Source organism: Canis lupus, chromosome 23 (assembly GCF_011100685.1).
Source record: "Canis lupus familiaris isolate Mischka breed German Shepherd chromosome 23, alternate assembly UU_Cfam_GSD_1.0, whole genome shotgun sequence".
NCBI lineage: Eukaryota > Metazoa > Chordata > Mammalia > Carnivora > Canidae > Canis > Canis lupus.
In genome coordinates, this window is record NC_049244.1 from 3,287,434 (window position 1) to 3,308,383 (window position 20,950).

A 20,950-nucleotide genomic window follows, 5' to 3' on the forward strand; every position below is an offset into this window, starting at 1 on the left:
CCTTCCCCATGTCAAGCGTTAATGGGAAAACAGTTTATTTAAAAGGAAAGCCTGGAGTGTGGAGTGGGATCAAGGAGGAGGGAGATCATGAAAGAGTGTGGCCAAGTCCCCTGGAGGCTCCCATTTGCCCCCATCCACAGGGAACCTCGGGGGCAGTGCAGGTCACACCCATAATGTCTTAATTGGGAGTGAGAGAGCTGGAGCATTTACAGCCCTGCACTGATGATCCTGTAGGTGCCCCTGGAGGGGTATAAATTCCCAGGCACCTCCAGCTTGTCAGGTGCACAGGCCAGGAAACTCCAGCAGCCTGCAGGCAGCCCCCAGACAAGACAAAGATGCTGCCTTTTAGGAGTGAGAAAAGAGAGACTAAGGCAATATGGATGGGGTCCTGACATGATCCCTAAGGTGATATGGAAGAAGGCCTTTCTCCACACAGTACTCTACAAACCTTCTGGAAATGCAGGTTTGAGTCCTGGAATGCATGCTCATTGGCTCTCTCCCTGGACTCTGAGGGTCCAGGGCACAGGGAGATTGTCATGGCCATCTTTTCAGCCTCAGCACTTGTAGCTATGCCTGGCACATGGTTCACATTCAACAAGTACTGCATGAGCAGATGAATGAGAAAATAACAATGGAGGGAAGACTGAGTTCCTATTCTCAGTTCTTGCCTGCCTCCTTGTGATGCATGACCTCACAGTGGGCTACAGTGAGCAGAGTTGATTCCCCTGTTCCATTGACATCACACTTGAACATGGCCATGCAGGCAAAGGGACAGACTGTGTTTGGAGTCAAGGCCTTAGGAGGCATCCTGCATTTCTGCTCATGGTTCTGGACTCCTGTGATCTGGGTCAGAAGAATAAGTAGTCCTAAGAAGAACAAATGAGGGACATACAGAGCAGGCCTGAACCAACTCAAAGTCCAAAGCCAAGCCGAGATGACAAGCACTTAGAGCAGAGCTGCTTCTGCTGACCCACAGGCCTGTACTCAGGAGGAATAGACACCTTCTCTAAGCCACTGAGTCGGAGGGGTTTGTTGGGTAGGTTATATGGTAGTAAGTGTCTCAGGCCGAGTTCTCCAGGAAGCAGACTCTGACACAGAATTGTGTGCAGGAGGTTTGTTACAGAAGGTCCATGGAACCTATACCTGTGGAAGGCAGGGAAAGCAAGCTGGACTCAGCAGAGGGGGAAGCTGAGCTGAGCTGGGCACAGTCCCAGTGAAGGTTCAGCTCTGGGCTGTCCCAGGTTGGGGTGAGGGGTTTTAATACCTCTGAGTTGACCAGATGTCTCATTCAGTTGCTCTAGGAAGGAGTATGACCTTGGGCCAAGCACTGTCCTTGAGTGGAAGCACTTCCCTGAGAAAGTTACTGACAGTGCTCTGTGCATCTGGAGGAATAAGTCCTTCATTCCCAAAAGGGGATCTGGGCAGTACACCCAGAGTCCTCGACTATAACTGACTGATATGATGGTGTCCATCAGATTTCAGGACTGCTTCCCCACGTCTTTACTGCTACGGATCAAAGATTTCAAATACATTTGATTATTCCTAAAATACCATTGAGGTAACAGACCTGCTACCATCTAATAAGTTGCAAAGAAAAACATCACTAATGTTGGCTTACAAGCTCAGTTTTACAATGCTTGCTGCCTGGGGCGTGACCTGCACAAAGCAGACAGCAAAGGGTTTTAGCACTTGTGACTTATTCCATGTGAATATGTCCTTCCTGGAGCCACTGAGATGGCTCTCCTTATGAAGATGCAGTACACACCCTGCTTCCCCTGGAAACCCAAAAACAGTGACATGAGCCCTGACCTGTCCTGTTCCACTCAGCTGATGAGGCTTATAGAGAGGTGAGACTTAAGGGTCCCTTCACAGCTCAACAGTTGTGGGAGAAACAGCTCTATCCGACCTCCACAGAACAGAACAAAGCTACACCAGAGGGAATGAGCTCCTTGAACTCCTCACCCATGGCATCCCATAAGCAGTTGACCTTGGGTACCTGGGAGCATTGAGTCACTCCCCAAGGTCACCCAGTGACTCACTGGCATATTGTTAGCATCATCTACCATTCCTTTCCTTCTTAGAAGAAAAGCTGGAATGGAAAGGATATGTCAAGGAGATATTAGAGCCGCATTGGGGAAAGCTGTATTAGAAAACTCTGCTGTCTTTTTTTTTTTTTTTCCTGCTGGCTTTAAATAACCAAGGCATAAGAAACCAAGCTCATAAATTAACATTGCAGTTTGTGTATAGATTCCCATGAGGGGTATTTTGCAAGTCACCCAGCCTTCTCCTTCGGTTCCTCCGGGTGGCGCTGCATACTGACATCTGACAACTGAGGGCGCAGACGCTCCAGGTGAACAGTGCAGTTAGATCTAGGAGTACAGGGTCAGGTTACTTGCTCTGAACTTAACCTCTGCACACCATCTTCAGAAGTAAAGAACTAAAGCAACCATCAAGACATTGGACGGGACTCCTCGCCTTGGTACTTGGAATCATTTATTGCTAATTTCAATACATTAGCAAACCAAACAAAAAACCCAACATGAAATATGCATCCAGACCCCCACAGTTCTCACTTCCCATTCTTCAATCCGCAGGTGGCTGACCACAGACCCTAAAGGCTAATTCAACTTCGAGGACTGACAGTGTACAACTAGCAAATACACAAGCCAGGTAGGTCAGCAGAACCAGGAATCCAGAACGGGCAAGTGACTGGTGAGGCCAGAGCAAAGGCGTGGGCTATTTGGGATACCTATATCTGCCTACTTTCAAGCCCTCACCTACACAAACTCACATCCCTATTCCTTCGGAAGGTGAAGCTGGAGGAGCAGGGACCACTTGTGCAGCTGGGGCCCATCGGGCAGCCTGGGCTCCTCCAGTGGGGGATACCTGGGAGCTGTGGTCACCAGGGGGCCCAGGACCCCATGGGGTCAGTGCAAACAGGGACTGAGCAGGGGCAATTCCAAGCTGCCACTTCAGAAGGATGTTTGGGCGTGGGCTCCCTCTGCCTGGAGCCCCAGCAGGTGGTTTGGGACCCAGGGAGCTGCTCAGGCTCCCAGGGCCTGGCTGCACCCGAAGGGCAGATGGGGTATGTACAGCACATGGATGAACTGCCTAGCAAGGTGTAGGCAGAGTCTGGGAAATGTCCAGGAACAGGACAATGTCTGGGAAAGTGGTTTCAAGGTGGGGAGTTGCTGTTTGGTGTCCATCTGCCTAATTCCAAGCTTTTGTTGACACAAAGGGGCATCTTCCAGCTGAAACCAGAGCCGGAGGCATCTGGATCGCTTTGCCAGAATGAGGCAGAGAGGGATGGTCAAGGTAGTGTTTATTAACTGACACCCTGGAACCTTGATGATTGGAGAAGTCTGGGACTGGCTGTTACCAGTTTAAAGCTGCCGCCTCAGAAAGATTTCTGAGAAGTAGATACTTTTCTAGGACCCCAATCCTGCATAGCTTCTAGGGATTGGCCTGATCCCCACTGGCCTGAAGGGCTCCAGCTACCAAAACTGGCTGAGAGGACAGATGGCACCTGTGCCCGGTCAGAGGAGCCAGGGCACTGGAATGGGGCTGCTGTGGGGAGACGCCAGGTCACAGGAATAGGCTATTTGAGGGTACTTGGCAACTGCATAATTCCAAGCTTTTTTTTTCTTACATATTCTTTCTGAAGCAGAGCTTGAACAATTCGATTGCATTTCCCGGGCTGGGCCTAGAAAGCTGGCCTTGGAATCCTTTAATAACAGACAGCTGGGATCCTTCATTTCTGCAGACACTCAGGACAGAGGCAACTGACTCCCTTTTCAGCAGTGGCCTCAGAGCAATTTCCTGGGTGTAGTCTCTGGTTGGGGACAGGCCCTAGCTCCACAGTCTAGAGGGCCTGGCCGTTTAGTTGCCGAGGGCAGAGTTGCATCTACCTGGAATAGGGCAATGTCGGATGAGGCCTGGCCACACGATCAGGCTCTTTGTGGTACAGGGTGTTGGCATAATCTCAAGGCCTATCTGTTCATTATGGAATATTCCCCCAAAGTCAGAGATTGAAGTTTTTTAAAATGTTTTACCATGAAAGAGCTGGGGGCAGGACTGAGTATCCTCCAACAGGGGGCATCTGGGATGCTCAGTTCCTGGAGAAGCCTGGGACTCCAGGAGGCAGCAGTCCGCATGCAGACTGAATGCAACCTGTTTACAGCTGCCACCTCAGGGTGATTTTCAGGGCTGGGTCCCTTTCCACACGTAGCCTATGCTGGTATTGTGCCTGGCCCAGCTTCACCCCCTCAGAGAGTTCCAGCTGCCTCAGATTGGCTGAAAGGGATAAACTGAGTATGTCCCTATAGCTCATTTTGGGGTAGCCAGGATCTTAGAATGGTGCCCTTATCTTGATAGGCTGGGTCAGAGGTGTGGTCCTTGGGGACAAGGTGCATGCTTACTCACAAGCCCGAACCAACCCAATGGGCAGTATTCCCCATGAGTGGAGAGCTCTAGGTTACTGAACTGCCTTTTCAGGTCACCAGGCAGGGGAGGCTGGCCAGGGGACCATTTAGTAAGAAAGAGACTCCCTGGGAGCACTAGTGGCTGAAGGAACCCCAGACACCTCAGGCAGCAAGTCCAGATGGGGACTTATAGTAGCCAATTTGTAGCTGGTGCCTCACTGTGATATTTGGGAGTGGGCCCCTCCAGACTGAACCTCCAGGTGTTTGGGTTCAAGCCCCAGTTACACCAGCCTGGTGGGCCCCGGTTGCATCAGGCTGACTGAAAGAGTGGGAGCTGTTCATGCTCTGGCTGTGCAGTTCAGGGTGGTAGGAACCTGGAACTGGGTAAAAGACAAGGGAGGCTAGTTCTCAAGAATGGACTCCTTGGTGTCTGTAGATCTGCCTCTTTGCAGATCCTAACCTATGCAAAGCTGCTTATTCTTTCTGAAGGTAAAGCTGGAAGAATCCATCCTTCCTTTCCAGGACAGGGCTGGGCAGCCTGCCAACGTAGACTTCTCTAAGAAACACCTGGGAACCAGGAGGCTGGAGAGGCCTGGGACCTGATCACGCAGCCCGTCCAAATGTGAACTAACTGTTACCATTTCAAAACTGCTGCTTCAGACAGATTCCAGGGGATGGGCTTCCTCCACCCTGGAGGATCTGCAGGTGGTGCATAGAGCATGCTCCAGAGGCCCAGAGGCCCCAGCTGCCCAAGGACAGCTCAGGCAGTGGGTACTGTGCATGGGTAGGCCATGCAGGTCAGGAAAGCTAGGGAGCTAGAACAGGGCAAGTGTAGGGAGAGGCTAGGTCATGGTGGTGAGATCTCGGGGATGTAAGGCATCTGCTTCATTCTAAGACCTAACAAACACACATGCACACACTCCCTCTGAAGAGAGAGCTAGAAGATACTTCTTCCTGTCACAGAAGACCCAGGCTGACTGGGTGGGGTATCCGTCATCGAATAGGAGATATCTCACAGTCCTTGTTGTAGGATCCCTTCAGAAAACAAGTCCCAAGCAAGACAGATGATGGCCAGTTAACAACTTCTGCTCCAGGGTGATTTGGGGGGCTGGGCCTCCTCCATGCTAGAGTCTATATAGGTGTTTGGGCCCCAGCTCCACAGCCTGGAGGGTTCCAGCTGCCTCAGGCTGGCTGTGGGGGTCCAAACTCCGTGTACTCAGAAATTACAGTTTAAGGTAGCCAGAAACCCGGAAAAGGGCATGGATCCAGGGAGGATGTTGTAGACACAAGGCATCTGCCTCAATCCAAGTCCTAACCTATGTAGATTCACGCATTCCCTTTGAAAACAGGGCTGGATGATACTGGGCTGCCTCACCAGGGCAGGGCCAAGAGGACTGGCTGGGGCATCTATCATCCAACAAGACACCTGGCATGCATGTGTAGTGCAGTTCAGGGTTGCCAGACCTAGAACGAGACGTTTGGTCTCTAGAGCCTGGGTCAGAGGAATCCCTCTTGGGGATGTCAACCTTAAAAAAGAAATCACTTATTTTACCAGCAAATGAGTTTATTTGGGGATAGCAGAGGAATTGAAACTCAAGACAAACAAGCTATGGCAAACCATAGGCGAGTGGAAAAGACCAAGAGAAGGTCAGCTTTTATTATATTTTAGGAGGATAGTGGGGAGGATTGTTTTGAACAAAAGTTCACTGGAGAACAACTACAGTTTAAAGATATGGCGATATCTCATTGGCCGCAAGATGGTTAGTGCATTTTTGTTGGGGCAGGGAGAGATCTTGTTTTTCTTAAAAGCAAAAGATAAATTCCTATGAGACTAGTGTCCTCTTTTGTCAATGTAAGAATTATCTTCCTTCGGGGGTCCCTGGTTTAGCTCATTGGTTTAGCCCCTGCCTTCTGCCCAGGGCTTGATCCTGGCATCCCAGGATTGAGTCCCACGTCGGACTCCTGCATTAAGCCTGCTTCTCTCTCTGTGTCTCTCATGAATAAATAAATAAAATCGTAAAAAAAAAAAAAAAAAAAAGGCAGCCGTTGGCTCAGCGGTTTAGCACCGCCTTCAGCCCAGGGCGTGATCCTGGGGTCCTGGGATTGAGTTAGTTCCACATCGGGCTCCCTGCATGGAGCCTACTTCTGCCTGTGTCTCTGCCTCTTTCTCTGTCCCTCTCTGTGTCTCTCATGAATAAATAAATAAAAATCTTAAATAAAAAAAAAGAATTATCTTCCTTCTTTCTGTTGGTTATGCAGGCTGCACTGGGTGCAACACACATGAGAGCTCCACCCCTAGGGTTTCCGGGCTCCATTTTGATGAGGGGGCCTTCACTCATTGCTACTTTCCCCACTTGAAAAAGAGCTTTCCCCAAAGGTATCACTGATCAAGAGTGAGGTGTTCTGCAGAGATCTGACAGAGAACAGGTTAGTTTTAAATTGACTACACAAAATAAGACAAGGAGAATAATGACCCAGTTTGCATAGTAGTCCTGAACCAAGAGCCCAACAGGAAGGTAGCCAGCTAAATAGATCAAAGGCTCACAGGTCACAAGGTGGAGTTCTTTGTAGTCAAAGTGCTTATTCGCTGATTTTATTCCGCTAGATGTTTACTTCCCCGGAGGTATTTATCCATGTGCAGCAGGTGGTATTCACTGGTGCACAAATGTCTCTTTGTTCAGCCAGTAGATAATCAGGAGCTATGCAATTATCCAAAATTACTGTCGCCAAGGAGTCAAGTGGTCATTGTTGGGTTTTTATGGCTTTGGTTATGGAGTCAGCCAGCTCTCCTAACATCCGAGAGAGATTCCTGATCTTGCACTTGTCATTCACTCTGATCCATGGGAGAAAGGCTCTCTTTATAGAGGCAAATCCAGAGTCATAAATGCCTCCTAGAGGTTCCCATTTACAGAAGCCATGGAGGTTCAATGGGGTGAACCAAAGGCGGGCTTCATTTGCATGTTAACAGAGGCAGTTAAATGCCTCAATAAGCAGTGTTCTCTGACGGACTAGCAAACATATGCTCCTGGGAAATGTTGTCCACCACAAACACCAATGGAAGCAGGTGGAGCATAGAGGACTCCAGCTAAGATCTGATTATTGATAGATTGATTAGCTGAATTCCCTGACACTTTCAAGCCGTGGGTCAGAGATATTGGGGTGACATTCTATGAGAGGTTATCCTAAAGAGATGCAAACCATTTGTCTTTCCCAGAGGAAAAAATTGTATCTGGGTAAGGAAAAGAAGATGGGGAAGTGAGGGTCATATAATTGACAGAAGTAGAGGATGTTTATAAGTGCAGAGAGGTAGAAACAAGGCATGGGAACACCTGATTTAACAACTTAACCTTACAGGTAACATCCATCGGCTTTTGAGGAAAATCAGCAATAACACTTGGGAATACAGTGCAGTCAAGAGGAGACCAAAGAGTTTCCAACATCGTGAACAGATTGGAACTTCTGGTGACAGATCTAGGAGTCAGGGAAGTTCCCCCTTTTTCAATAGATTGAGAAATGTGGATAAGAGCCTTATCTCTCTGAGAGAAAAAAGAGGGAGGTAGTAAGAAGCAGCAGCAAGAAAAGGATATATGGGGGGTGCCTGAGTGGCTCAGTCAGTTAAGTGTTTACCTTCAGCTCAGGTCATGATCTCAGGGTCCTAGGATCAAGCCCCACATCAGGCTCCCTGCTCAGTGCAGAGCCTGCTTTTTCCCTCTCCTCCCTAGTCATGTTCTCTCTATCTCTGTTGCTATCTCTGTATCTCTCAAATAAATAAAATCTCTTAAAAAAAGAAAAGAAAAGAATACATAGGCTTGGAGCTGGCCATCTTGGAAAAGCAGTCTCTAGCTGTCATCTACTTCAATTCCTGGGGCCGTTGGTTAGTATGTAGGTCCAGTCTGGATTTTGTGATTTCTTTAGCTGTGACACATGAATCCAAAAGTCTATTGCTTGGAGTTTGGCAGCACAAGGGTTGGTTAACAGTACCTTACACTAGCCTATCCAGTGGAGTTGAAAAGAATTTTTCTGGGCATGTCTTTTCCAATAGATGAAGTCCTAGGATTATAAGGCGTGATGTTTCAGGCCTTTGTCCTGGGTGTGTGCTGTGAAAAGTTTGCTGAATATTTCAAGTTTATTAGTTTAAATACTATTTTTTCAATTTCAAAAAACTTACAAAGCATATCAAGAAACGATGTAGAGCAATTGTTACAGAATAGTGGCAGATTTACTTCTAGAAGTTAGCACAATTGTTTATGTGTTACATCAAATAGAAACTCCTCCTATATAATATAAAAGTAAACCATGCACTCTTTAGAAATTACAGTATGAGATTCACTGGTGTCTGGAGGCTCTTTCTGATAGTGCTCTGTTAGACTGGGCAACAGGATCCCCATGTTATTGTTAAAAAGGGTTACTATGAGTTAAGTAGAAAGAATAAAGATTTGAAAAATGGGACAGCTTCTAAACTGATGGCATAGCTAGAAATATTGGAAGCTGCCATCCAGCTTTCCAAGTCGTTATAAGAAATGCGGAAGTTCTTAATTTTAAACAAAGATTGATGCCTGGCTGCAAATCTGAAAAGACAAGGCAATGGTAGGTCTTGGATGGGCTTTTCAGCTATTGCTCAGTTTACCGTGATACAAGAGCAGTGGCTTTCAAACGTGTTAGAACATTTCTACAGCGAGAAATATAGCATATTTTATAGTCCAGCACATGCCTATATATATAAAGCCACCTAAGTAACTGAAATAAGAGTTTAATAAACTGACATGTATTTCTTATATTTAGTATATTTCATGCATTTGCTCTATTTTGCATGAAATTTTATGAAATTATTTTTACTTATAGATAACCTATAATAAATCCATTCACAAATTTTAGATGAAATTGATATATTACCCATTTATATAGATACAGGTGATAAATATTCTGTTTAAATGAATGTTAATCATAATTCATCAATAGTCTGCGACAGTGATTTGAAAAACAAGAATCACCAAAGAAAAAAAGAAAGAAAGGAAGGAAAACAAGAAACACAGGAAATCGGTCCACAGAAAGAGAAAGCTTTCATGAAGTTCCATTGTTTCTCACCTTCCAAAGGAGGAGGTTGCTGCATTACCTTCATTTTGTCAGCATTAGTGCACACAGTTTGTGCACAGTTAATTGATGCTTATTACTCTAAGTGTTCTGACATTTGGGGCCTCATTTTGTATTTTAGGGGATTTCAATTTTTTAAAAAATATTTACAATCTTGGCTCCCCAGCAAAAACTAGGAAGAAGGCAGTTGTGAGTTATCACATTTAGTAGACTTATAAATACATTTCAAATTTTTGAAGGTGATATAAAACATGTTGATCAATAGATCCAAATCTATTTAAAAAGCCAAAAGTAGATATGCTTACATTTAGCATTTAATGTTTATCTTATTTGGAAATGATTTAGGTGTTATTGAACACCTGATTATCATTTAGTTTAACTTAGTATAAACGTTGGTCTTATTTATAATTATATAAATTAGTTACTTTTAACAAATATACTTGGATTAGACACTAAACAGTCATCATCCTAAATTATTTCTTTTGTTGACAAATTTTGTAATATAAAAGTAAGAGTTTATTTGTTTAGTACACTCAGGAAGAAAAAGTTGTTTATCTGCATTCTATTTAATGCTGGTAACTCTGAAGGCATGACTGTTTTTATCAAACCAACAAACTTCAACTAGTGTTTTTTTTTATCAAGATTATCTCAGATCATAAGGACTTGAAAAACATTTGAGTTAGTTGCTATATTTCTGAGACTATATTTGATTTTTATAAATGCTTTCCTTTAAGCCAATTAAAGATCTTTACAGATTAATTTTGTCAATACCACCTGGAGGTAGAAAAATATCACATATCTATACCGTACATAACATAGATTCACATAACATAGATTCACATAACAAGATTCACTTATAGCTTTTGTTTAGAAATTTTAGCCATGTCTCAGGTACAAAACTCAAAAAGAAAATAATTGGATCCAAATTGTGCTTCTGGCAGATGGACTAAGTTAAGATTACCTGCTCAGATGGCCAAAATCTTTTATATAAAAATTTTCTTAATTGGCGTGCTGAAAGGATTTTTAGAACTGTTTTTCAAGTCATGTTAGTCTTTTAGAAGCTTCTGCATATCAAAGAAGATATTCCATTGTCTCCAAGAGTTTGGAATCATCACTGCCCAGGGTGCCCCTTACAGTGGACTTAACTGAAACAAACATTCCCCAGAATGGCCATGACAATCCAAATTATCTAAAAATTCACCCATTTTTCCAGAAAGGCACAAGAACCTGGTCCAAGGACCAAGTGGAACCTATCTTGCCTTCAGGCTCCCTATGTTATCTCAACTCTGAGGAGCCCTATTTTCCAACAGGTCTTCTAAAACAACTGGAATCATGTTCCCTAATTTTGAACAACATGGGTAACATACCAGGAAGCTTCAACAAACAGAAGCAAAGGAGTACTCACCAGAAAGGGTTATGGCTTCATAAAAAAGAACAAAAAACAAAAAGCATAATAGAACCTGAATAAGCCTGAGAGCTCAAAACCCAAGGAGAGCAGAGCTCAAAACCCAGGGTCACCAGAAAGCAGTGAGTTTAAGGGCTCTGTGGCTACCAGCACCTGTGTGCTCACCAGCCTTAGAGTTATGATGTGTCTCTTCTGGACCCCATCTCTCTGACACTGTTTAGTGTTTAATGTTGATGAGAGAAAGACTCTCTAAAGGCCTGGTATACAAGGGAAGCCATTTTAGATTTCTAAATCAATATGCCTGTATATACACTTTGTTCAAACCAAAAGCCTGATTTATGGCCCGCCATGCATGCATTGGTACATCTGCTTGGTGAATGACTAACCTAAGGAAAAAATATCTTGTTCTTGAGGTATTGATCAATGCTCCCACTCCCTGCATTCCTTTATGGTAAAACTCATGATTCTTGCCTGTATGCTAATCTATAATCTTTTGAGCTCTTATAGGATGTAAAAAAAAGTGTATAACCCTGTAAAAACTGTTCTTTCTCCAGAGCACTGTCTTCCTTGTGAAGAGCATGTTTCCAGGCAGTTGTTCTAATTTTAAATTGAATAAAACTCCCTTACTTTTAGAGATTCTAAAAGGTGTGTTTGGTTTACAGTGACAGTGTCAATCTTAAAAATAAAATAGCCACACACACAAAAAAAAGCCATTTATTTTCTTGCAAAATGAGTTTATTTGGGAATAACAGAGGAACTACAATTTAGAACAAAATTATGGCAGGCCACAGACAGATCCAAAGAGACAAATGGAGGGTCAGTTTTTATTAGGTTTCAAGAGGAAATTGGGGAGGATTGCTTGAACAAAAGTTCATTGGAAAAGAACAAGAGTTTGAGTTTGTGGTGGTTTCTCTTTGGCTGCAAGGAGCAGTTAGTGCATTGTTGCTGGGGCAAGGAGAGATCTTCCTTCTTTTCTTAAAAGCAGGAGGTAAAACTCCAACATAAAAAATGCCTTCCTTAGTCAAGATAAGAATTATCCTCCTCTCTGTTGGTTATGTAGGCTCCAATGCGTGCTACCTGTATGAGATCTCCACTTTTAGGGCTTCCCTACTTCACTTAAAATGAAGTTTCATTTACTAGTTTTCATAGGGACAAGGTACATGCATACTCACAAGCCCTAACTTACCCAATAGGTAGTAGTGCCTCTGAATATAGAGCTTTAGGTATTGGACTGCCTTGGTGGGGCCAGGAGGGCTGGAGTAACTCCTGTGAGCCATTGTGGCTAGAGGAACCATGAGACCTTCAAGCAGTAAGCCCAAATAAGGAATGACTGTCCCCAATTTGTAGCTGTTGCCTCAGGGCGATGCTTAGGAGTCCCCGCCACACTGAACTTATCAGGTGTTTGGGGTTCAGCTCTAACTACAACAGCCAAGTGGGCCCTGGTTGCCTTAGACCAACTGAATGGCTTTGAACTATGTATGCCTTGGCAGCACAGTTCAGGGTAGCCAGGATCCTAGAACTAGATAAGAGTCAGGAGAGGCCAAGTCTCGAGAGAAAGATGTTGGGAGTCCATAGTGCCTGTATAATTCCAAACCCTAACCCACACAAATGCACTTATTCCTTCTGAATGCAAAGATGGAAGAGTCTGGACTGCCTTGTCAGGATAGGGCTGGGCAGACTGACTGGGGTAGCCTCTAATAAGGGATGCCTGGGAGCCTAGATTACTGTAAGCCTGAGACTCAATCAAGTGGCCAGTCTAAATGGGGACTGATGGTTGCAAGTTTAAAGCTGCTACCTTGGAAAGGTTTTCAGGATGGGGTCCCTCCCTGCTAGAGAATATAAAGATGGTGAGTCACAGTGTGAGCTCCACAGGACCTGCAAAGCCCTGGCCGCCATAGGGCCAACTGACAAAGTACAGTCTGCACATGTGTGGGTTGACAAGTTAGGGTAGCCAGGAAACTAGAATGAGAAAAAATCAGGTATGACTGGATTATAGCATGGGGCTATTGTGGGTACTCCTATCCTCCTAAATCTAAGCTTTTACCTACACAAAAGTGCATATTCCCCCTGAAGGCAGAGTTAGAGGAATCTGGACTGCTTGGCCAGAGTGGGGCTGGACCTGGGTATCTTCCAATAAGAGACACCTTTCAGCCTTGAAAGCTGGAGAAGCCAACACCTCATCAGGCAGCTAGCCCAAATAGGACTGATTGTCACCAGTTTCAAGTTGCCACCTTAGGAAGAGCTTAGGGGGTAGGCTCCCCACCACTGGCAGGATAGGCAGGTGTTTGAGGACCAGCTCTAGCTCCACAGGTCTGAAGGGCCCCAGCTTTCCAAGGCCAACTGGTAGTATGTACGGTGCATGAATAAAATGCAAAGGTCAGGGTAGCCAGAGACCTGAAATGGGACAAGTGTCAGGAGAGGCTAGATTATGGCAGCAGGCTATTGGGGATATCTGGAATCTACCTAATTTCAAGCTCTAACCTACACAGATACACATGTGGAGACCAAGGGAAGGGCACCCCAAAATGTGCCACTTTGGCATGTTCATTCTTTCAAATTAAAGTTACTTAAGAAACAGTCACTGCAAGGACACCCTGAGCCTTCTTCTTCTCCAGAGAGCAGGAAATAAATGTCCCATGGAAAGGTACCCTTCCTTCCTGTATCAGGAGGTAAAATGACAATTTTATCACCAGAGAGAAGGGATTCAGAACCAAGAAGTCTATATAAATAAACCTTGTTAGTAATAATTTACTAACCCCAGCCCAAATTCTGTTAGAATGCCTTACTAATTGAAGCTTCTGAATGTAACTTTTCTTTGTCCTCAATTCCTCACAGATTTATTGTTTGTCCAAAAAGTATAAAAGCTGCCTGCTTTGGTTATTTCTTTGGGCCTCAACTTGAATATTTGGCCTCCATGGTCATGTAATTTTTCCTCCTCAACAGTTGGGAAGATAACACTAACTGGTTGCACACCAGTGCTGCTGGAGAATCCTGGGACATCTCACAGAAGCCATCAGAGGGTAAGCATCCCTGCCACATCAGCCTCCCAGGGGTCAGCTGCAGGCCTAATGGACCAAGAGTGGTGAGAGTCCTTTTTCTCTTGCTGTGTAAATTTAGATTAGCAGAAGATAATATATGTGGAATAGTAGCTTGGGCTTAACGATACCAGTAAATTTGGTAGAATAGTCTTGGCTTGACTCACCCATTTTCTCCCAGAGATGGTCACAATTTTTCTTTTGTTGTTCTCTTTTGTACTATTTGTCATAAAAAGGAATTATCATCAGGAAAGACTACAGGCATAAACCCCATTAGCCTGGTGTTTGAGCCAGCCTCACAAACCGGTGAGTTCATGGTAATCATGTGACTAGCATCTATTTAGACAAACTTTGGTGTGGGTCCCCTACGTAAAAGCTGGATGAGCTTTCTTCTTTCATCTTGTCCTATGTCCTAAGTGCTTGGCTTTGTGACCAGTAGGAATATGCTCTTCAGTCTCCACCATCTGAAGGGTGTACTTACTGAGTGCACCTTGGTGTCCTGTCAAGTAGCCTGGGGTACCAAGTCATTTACAAGCAGTACCCTCTCTCTGTGGCTCTGGCAGCTCTCAGGGGAATTTGTCATAAGAGATCTCAGCCCACAAAGACCTTTGTCCTCTTAGTCTTTATTGCTGGTTTGTGCTGGAAAAATCCCATTTCAGTAGAACCTTCCTGCTATCAAATATTAGCAGGTCAGTGACTGGAAGCACCTCACATTTTTGTGGAAGACTGGAGACAGGGTATTTTTAGCACTATCCTTACTACCTGTGCGATGAAGGCCTTTGCTGCCTCAGACTATTTTTGGGAGTAATCTTTTAGATCCAGGATTGCATCACCTATGCCCTCTCCAGGAATGCCTCCCATGTCCATGGTCTAAACCTGGAAAATTGTCTCAGGGTCTTTCCATTAAAAGGCTTTGAGTCATTATTGAGATTGATAAAATTCTACTTTTCAGTGGCCAATTGTTGGATCCTTTAAAGTGACTATATTGAAAGAAAAACATTCTTTATAGACAGTTTATCAATTGTCATATTAATGTAATAAATAACCTTTAGGTCTCCCTTGACAAGATGAAAAGACAAAAATTAGACTTAAGACCAAAATTAATGTCCACATCCAACACAAAGTCCCCTTCTCAAAATCCAGCCCCATCCATGTGTTTTGATTTTCCTTTCCCTACTAGATTTACAGAAAGCTCTCCAGGCTAACCTCTAAGTTGAAGGTATACACTTACTCAGAGAAATGCTGAAAGCCTGGAAATGAATATAACAAAAGAGATTGGCTGGAAGACCCATTTTGCTCCTACTTCCCAGAGCCCTATAATGAGGCTCTCCTAATGTACTGTTGGATCCTATTGGCTAGTATCTTGTTGAGAATTTTTGCATCGGTGTTCATCAGGGATATTGGTCTGTAATTCTCCTTTTTGGTGGGGTCTTTGGTTTTGGAATTAAGGTGATGCTGGCCTCATGGAACGAATTTGGAAGTACTCCATCTCTTTCTATCTTTCCAAACAGCTTTAGTAGAATAGGTATGGTTTCTTCTTTAAACGTTTGATAGAATTCCCCTGGGAAGCCATCTGGCCCTGGACTTTTGTGTCTTGGGAGGTTTTTGATGACTGCTTCGATTTCCTCCCTGGTTATTGGCCTGTTCAGGTTTTGTATTTCTTCCTGTTCCAGTTTTGGTAATTTGTGGCTTTCCAGAAATGTGTCCATTTCTTCTAGATTGCCTAATTTATTGGCGTATAGCTATTCATAATATGTTTTTAAAATCGTTTGTATTTCCTTGGTGTTGGTAGTGATCTCTCCTTTCTCATTCATGATTTTATTAGTTTGAGTCTTCTCGCTCTTCTTTTTAATAAGGCTGGCTAATGGTTTACCTATCTTATTAATTCTTTCAATGAACCAGCTCCTGGTTTTGTTGATCTGTTCCACAGTTCTTCTGGTCTCGATTTCGTTGAGTTCTGCTCGAATTTCATTAACTCTCTTCTTCTGCTGGGTGTAGGGTCCATCTGCTGTTTTTTCTCTAGCTCCTTTATGTGTAAGGTTAGCTTTTGTATTTGAGTTCTTTCCAGTTTTTGAATGGATGCTTGTATTGCGATGTATTTCCCCCTAGGACTGCTTTTGCTGCATCCCAAAGATTTTGAATGGTTGTATCTTCATTCTCATTAGTTTCCATGAATCTTTTTAATTATTCCTTAATTTCTTGGTTGACCCTTTCATCGTTTAGCAGGATGGTCCTTAACCTCCACGTGTTTGAAGTCCTTCCAAACTTCTTGTTGTGATTTAGCTCTAATTTCAAGGCATTATGGTCTGAGAATATGCAGGGGACGATTCCAATCTTTTGGTATCGGTTCAGACCCGATTTGTGACCCAGTATGTGGTCTATTCTGGAGAAAGTTCCATGTGGACTTGAGAAGAATGTGTATTCAGTTGAGTTTGGATGTAAAGTTCTGTAGATATCTGTGAAATCCATCTGGTCCAGTGTATCATTTAAAGCTCTCGTTTCTTTGGAGATGTTGTGTTTAGAAGACCTATCGAGTGTAGAAAGCGCTAGATTGAAGTCACCAGGTATAAGTGTATTATTATCTAAGTATATCTTAACTTTGGTTATTAATTGATATATTTGGCAGCTCCCACATTCGGGGCATATATATTGAGGATTGTTAAGTCCTCTTGTTGGATAGATCCTTTAAGTATGATATAGTGTCCCTCTTCATCTCCCACTACAGTCTTCGGGGTAAATTTTAGTTTATCTGATACAAGGATGGCTACCCCTGCTTTCTTTTGAGGACCATTTGAATGGTAAATGGTTCTCCAACCTTTTATTTTCAGGCTGTCGGTGTCCTTCTGTCTAAAATGAGTCTCTTATAGACAGAAACAAACAATCCAATCATGAAATGGGCAAAAGACATGAACAGAAATCTCACAGAGGAAGACATAGACATGGCCAACATGCACATGAGAAAATGCTCTGCATCACTTGCCATCAGGGAAATACAAATCAAAACCACAATGAGATACCATCTCACCCCAGTGAGAATGGGGAAAATTAGCAAGGCAGGAAACCACAAATGTTGGAGAGGATGTGGAGAAAAGGGAACCCTCTTACACTGTTGGTGGGAATGTGAACTGGTGCAGCCACTCTGGAAAACTGTGCGGAGGTTCCTCAAAGAGTTAAAAATAGACCTGCCCTACGACCCAGCAATTGCACTGTTGGGGATTTACCCCAAGATACAGATGCAGTGAAATGCCAGGACACCTGCACCCGGATGTTTCTAGCAGCAATGTCCACAATAGCCAAACTGTGGAAGGAGCCTCGGTGTCCATCGAAAGATGAATGGATAAAGAAGATGTGGTTTATGTATACAATGGAATATTACTCAGCCATTAGAAATGACAAATACCCACCATTTGCTTCAATGTGGATGGATCTGGAGGGTATTATGCTGAGTGAAATAAGTCAATCGGAGAAGGACAAACATTATATGTTCTCATTCATTTGGGGAATATAAATAATAGTGAAAGGGAATATAAGGGAAGGGAGAAGAAATGTGTGGGAAATATCAGAAAGGGAGACAGAACATAAAGACTCCTAACTCTGGGAAACGAACTAGGGGTGGTGGAAGGGGAGGAGGGTGGGGGGTGGGGGTGAATGGGTGACAGGCACTGAGGGGGGCACTTGACGGGATGAGCACTGGGTGTTATTCTGTATGTTGGCAAATTGAACACCAATAAAAAATAAATTTATTATTAAAAAAAAATCAGGCTCTCCCAGCTTCGGGCTTTCCTATGCAATGTCCTTTGCAAATGTGTCCTGGACCCCCCCCACCACACACACATACAAATTTATACCCTTTGAGAAGAGCAGAGATTTTAAATTATAACACCCCTGTAGGGGGCACCTGGGTGGCTCAGTCAGTTACATGCCTTCAGTTCAGGTCATGATCCCAGAATTGCAGGAACCAGCCCTGTGGCAGGCTCCCTGCTCTGCAGGAAGTCTGCTTCTCCCTATGGTCCTCTCCTCTCTTCTGCATTCTCTTTCACTGTCTGTCTCAAATAAATAAATAAAATCTTTTAAATCTTAAAAAATATAATTAATTAATTTAAATCAAGCCCCTTTACCTCCACTTCCAAAATTTTCTAAATTTTCTCATTTAGAATGGAATTAGAAAAATGAGTGACCCTTCACAACACACTCCTCACAGAGCAAAGTGTTGATCAAAATTTCTTCTAGGCCCTTCTACAAATGATCAGCAGAAAGGTGATAGGGACTAATAGAAGCCAATGTCAAATTGTATACTTAGAAGACTTCTGTTAAAATACTGTAAACAGACATTTCAAAGGCATAAATCTTTTGATTCCTATTTTAGTTAGAAATCTCTCTGGTATAAGGAAGAAAGTTTAATTTAAAAGGTGGGTCAATCTCTTGATATCCAGTAATTTTGGGGGATTAAAAACAATCTTTGTCTTGCAAATCTCTACAAAATCAGAAATGCAACTTTGGAAGCAGATCAAAGCCCACCTATCTATCAATCCCCAAACCTCACCTGTTCTCCAAATGGTTGTAGATATTATAAAATACCGTAATATTGAGACAAAATTGGACTGTACTTTAAAAAGATAAACAGCAATTACCCTGAAATTCTTAGAAATATTTACATATAAAATATTAATGAAAGGGATTGAAGACAACACACATGAATAAAAAGATAGTCCATGGTCATGGGTTGGAAGAATCAATATTATTAAAATGTCCATACCATCCAAAACAATCTATAGATTTATTGCAATCCCCATCAAAATACCAATAGCATTTTTCACAGAACTAGAACAAGTAATACTAAGATTTGTATGGAATCACAAAAGACTTTGAATAGCTAAAGCAATCTTGAAAAAGAAGAACAGAACTGGAGGTATCACAATCCCAAATTTCAAAATATACAACAAAACTGTAGTAATCAAAACAACATGGTAATAGCGCAACAATAGACACGTAGATCAACAGGACAGAATAAAGACGTAAGAAATAAACCCACAATCAGATAGTCAAATAACATTTTAAAAAGGAGGCAAGAATATGCAATGGGACAAAGAGTCCCTTCAACAGATGTTGGGGAAACTGGAGAGCAGCATGCAAAAGAGTGAAACTGAACCACTGCTTATACCATCCACAAAAATAAACTCAAAATGGATTAAAGACTTACATGTGAGACCTGACTATAAAACTCAGACAAGAAAACAGGCAGTAATTTCTTTGACATCAGCCATAGAAACATTTTTCTAGATATGCCTCAGGCAAGAAAAACAAAAGCAAAAATAAATTACTGGGATTACACCAAAATAAAAAGCTTTGTGTAGCAGAGGAAACCATCAACAAAACAAAAAGGCAACTTAATGAGAGAAAACATTTGCAAATTATATATCCAATAAGGAGTTAATATCCAAAATATATAAAGAATTTATACAACTCAACACCAAACTAAATCTGATTTTAAAATGGGCAAGGGTCCTGAATAGACAATTTTCCAAAGAATACACAGATGGCCTATAGACACATGAAAAGTTGCTCAACATTATTCATCATCAGAAAAATACAAATCAAAACCACAATGAGATGTCACCTTATACCTGTCAGGATGACTAGAATCAAAAAGACAAGAAACAAGTGTTGGTGAGGATGTAGAGAAATAGGAACCCTTGTGCACTGTTGGAGGGAAGGTAATTGGTATAGCCACTGTGAAAAACAGTATGCAGTTTCTTCAAAAAATTAAAAATAGAAATACCAGAGAAAGAAATTTTACTCATATGTGAAATTTAAGGAACAAAAACAAATGAACAACAACAACAACAACAAAAAAGACCCAGCACCCACAAACCCACTCTTAAACACAAGAACAAACTGGTGGTTGCCAGAAGGGAAGGATGGGAGAATGGGTGAGATAGGTGAAGGGTATTAAGAGTAAACTTATCTTGATGAGCACTGAGAAATGCATGGAATTCTTGAATCATTATAGAATGAATTTGGACTTTTCTTCCTTTTCTCTTTTTTGAAATAGTTTGAGAAGAATAGGTATTAACTCTTCCTTAAATGTTTGGTAAAATTCATCTGTGAAACCATCTGGTCATGGATTTTGTTTGCTGGGGTTTTTTGATTACTAATTCAATTTCATTGCTGGTAATTGGCCAGATTTTCAATTTCTCTTGATTTGGTTTTGGAAAATCATATGTTTCTAGGAATTTATCCTTTTCTTCTAGGTTGTCCAGTTTGTTGGCATATAATTTTTCATAATATTCTCTTACAATCCTTTGTATTTACCTGGTGTTAGTTGTTATTTCTCCTCTTTCATTTCTGATTTTGTTTGAATCCTCATTTATTTATTTATTTATTTATTTATTTATTTATTTATTTTTACTTCTTTTTTCTTGATAAGTTTGACTAAAGAAAGGTTTATCAATTTTGTTGATCTTTTTTTTAAAAAAAATTTTTTTTATTTATTCACGAGAGACACAGAGCGAGAGAGAGAGAGAGAGAGAGAGGCAGAGACACAAGCAGAGGGAGAAGCAGGCTCCATGCAGGGAGCCCAACGTGGGACTCGATCCCAGGTTTCAAGGATCACGACTTGGGCCAAAGGCAGGTGCTCAACCACTGAGCCACCCAGGCATCCCAGTTTTGTTGATCTTTTTAAGAGCCAGCTTCTGGCTTCATTGATATATTGTTTGTTTAGTTCCTATTTCTTTTATTTCTGCTCTAATCTTTATTATTTCCTTCTACTGGTTTTGAGTTTTGTTTGTTCTTTTTCTAGCTCCTTAGGCTAGGCTAGATTTCTTCTTGCTTCTTGAACTAGGCTTATATTGCTATAAACTTCCCTTTTAGAACCACTTTTGCTGCATCCCAAAGATTTGGTGTCATTGTGTTTTCATATTCATTTGTTTCCATGTATTTTTTTAAATTTCCTCTTCAGGGATCCCTGGGTGGCGCAGCGGTTTGGCGCCTACCTTTGG

The 20,950-nt window shown here is 42.6% G+C and overlaps 2 long non-coding RNA genes across 2 annotated transcripts in view; both read left to right on the forward strand.

Annotated features, from left to right (window-relative positions):
* The first annotated feature begins 758 nt into the window (after positions 1 to 758).
* LOC102153192 lies at positions 759 to 6,405 on the forward strand. Its single transcript, XR_005376797.1, has 4 exons — positions 759 to 2,479; positions 2,595 to 2,670; positions 3,239 to 3,315; positions 4,911 to 6,405. It is a non-coding gene; the product is annotated as an uncharacterized LOC102153192 (long non-coding RNA).
* Positions 6,406 to 10,133: 3,728 nt separating this feature from the next.
* LOC111091904 overlaps positions 10,134 to 20,950 on the forward strand; it is a 28,336-nt gene continuing 17,519 nt past the window's right edge. The window contains exons 1-2 of the long non-coding RNA XR_005376798.1: positions 10,134 to 13,937; positions 14,189 to 14,258. This is a non-coding gene — a long non-coding RNA (uncharacterized LOC111091904). The remainder of the gene's footprint in view (positions 13,938 to 14,188; positions 14,259 to 20,950) is intronic.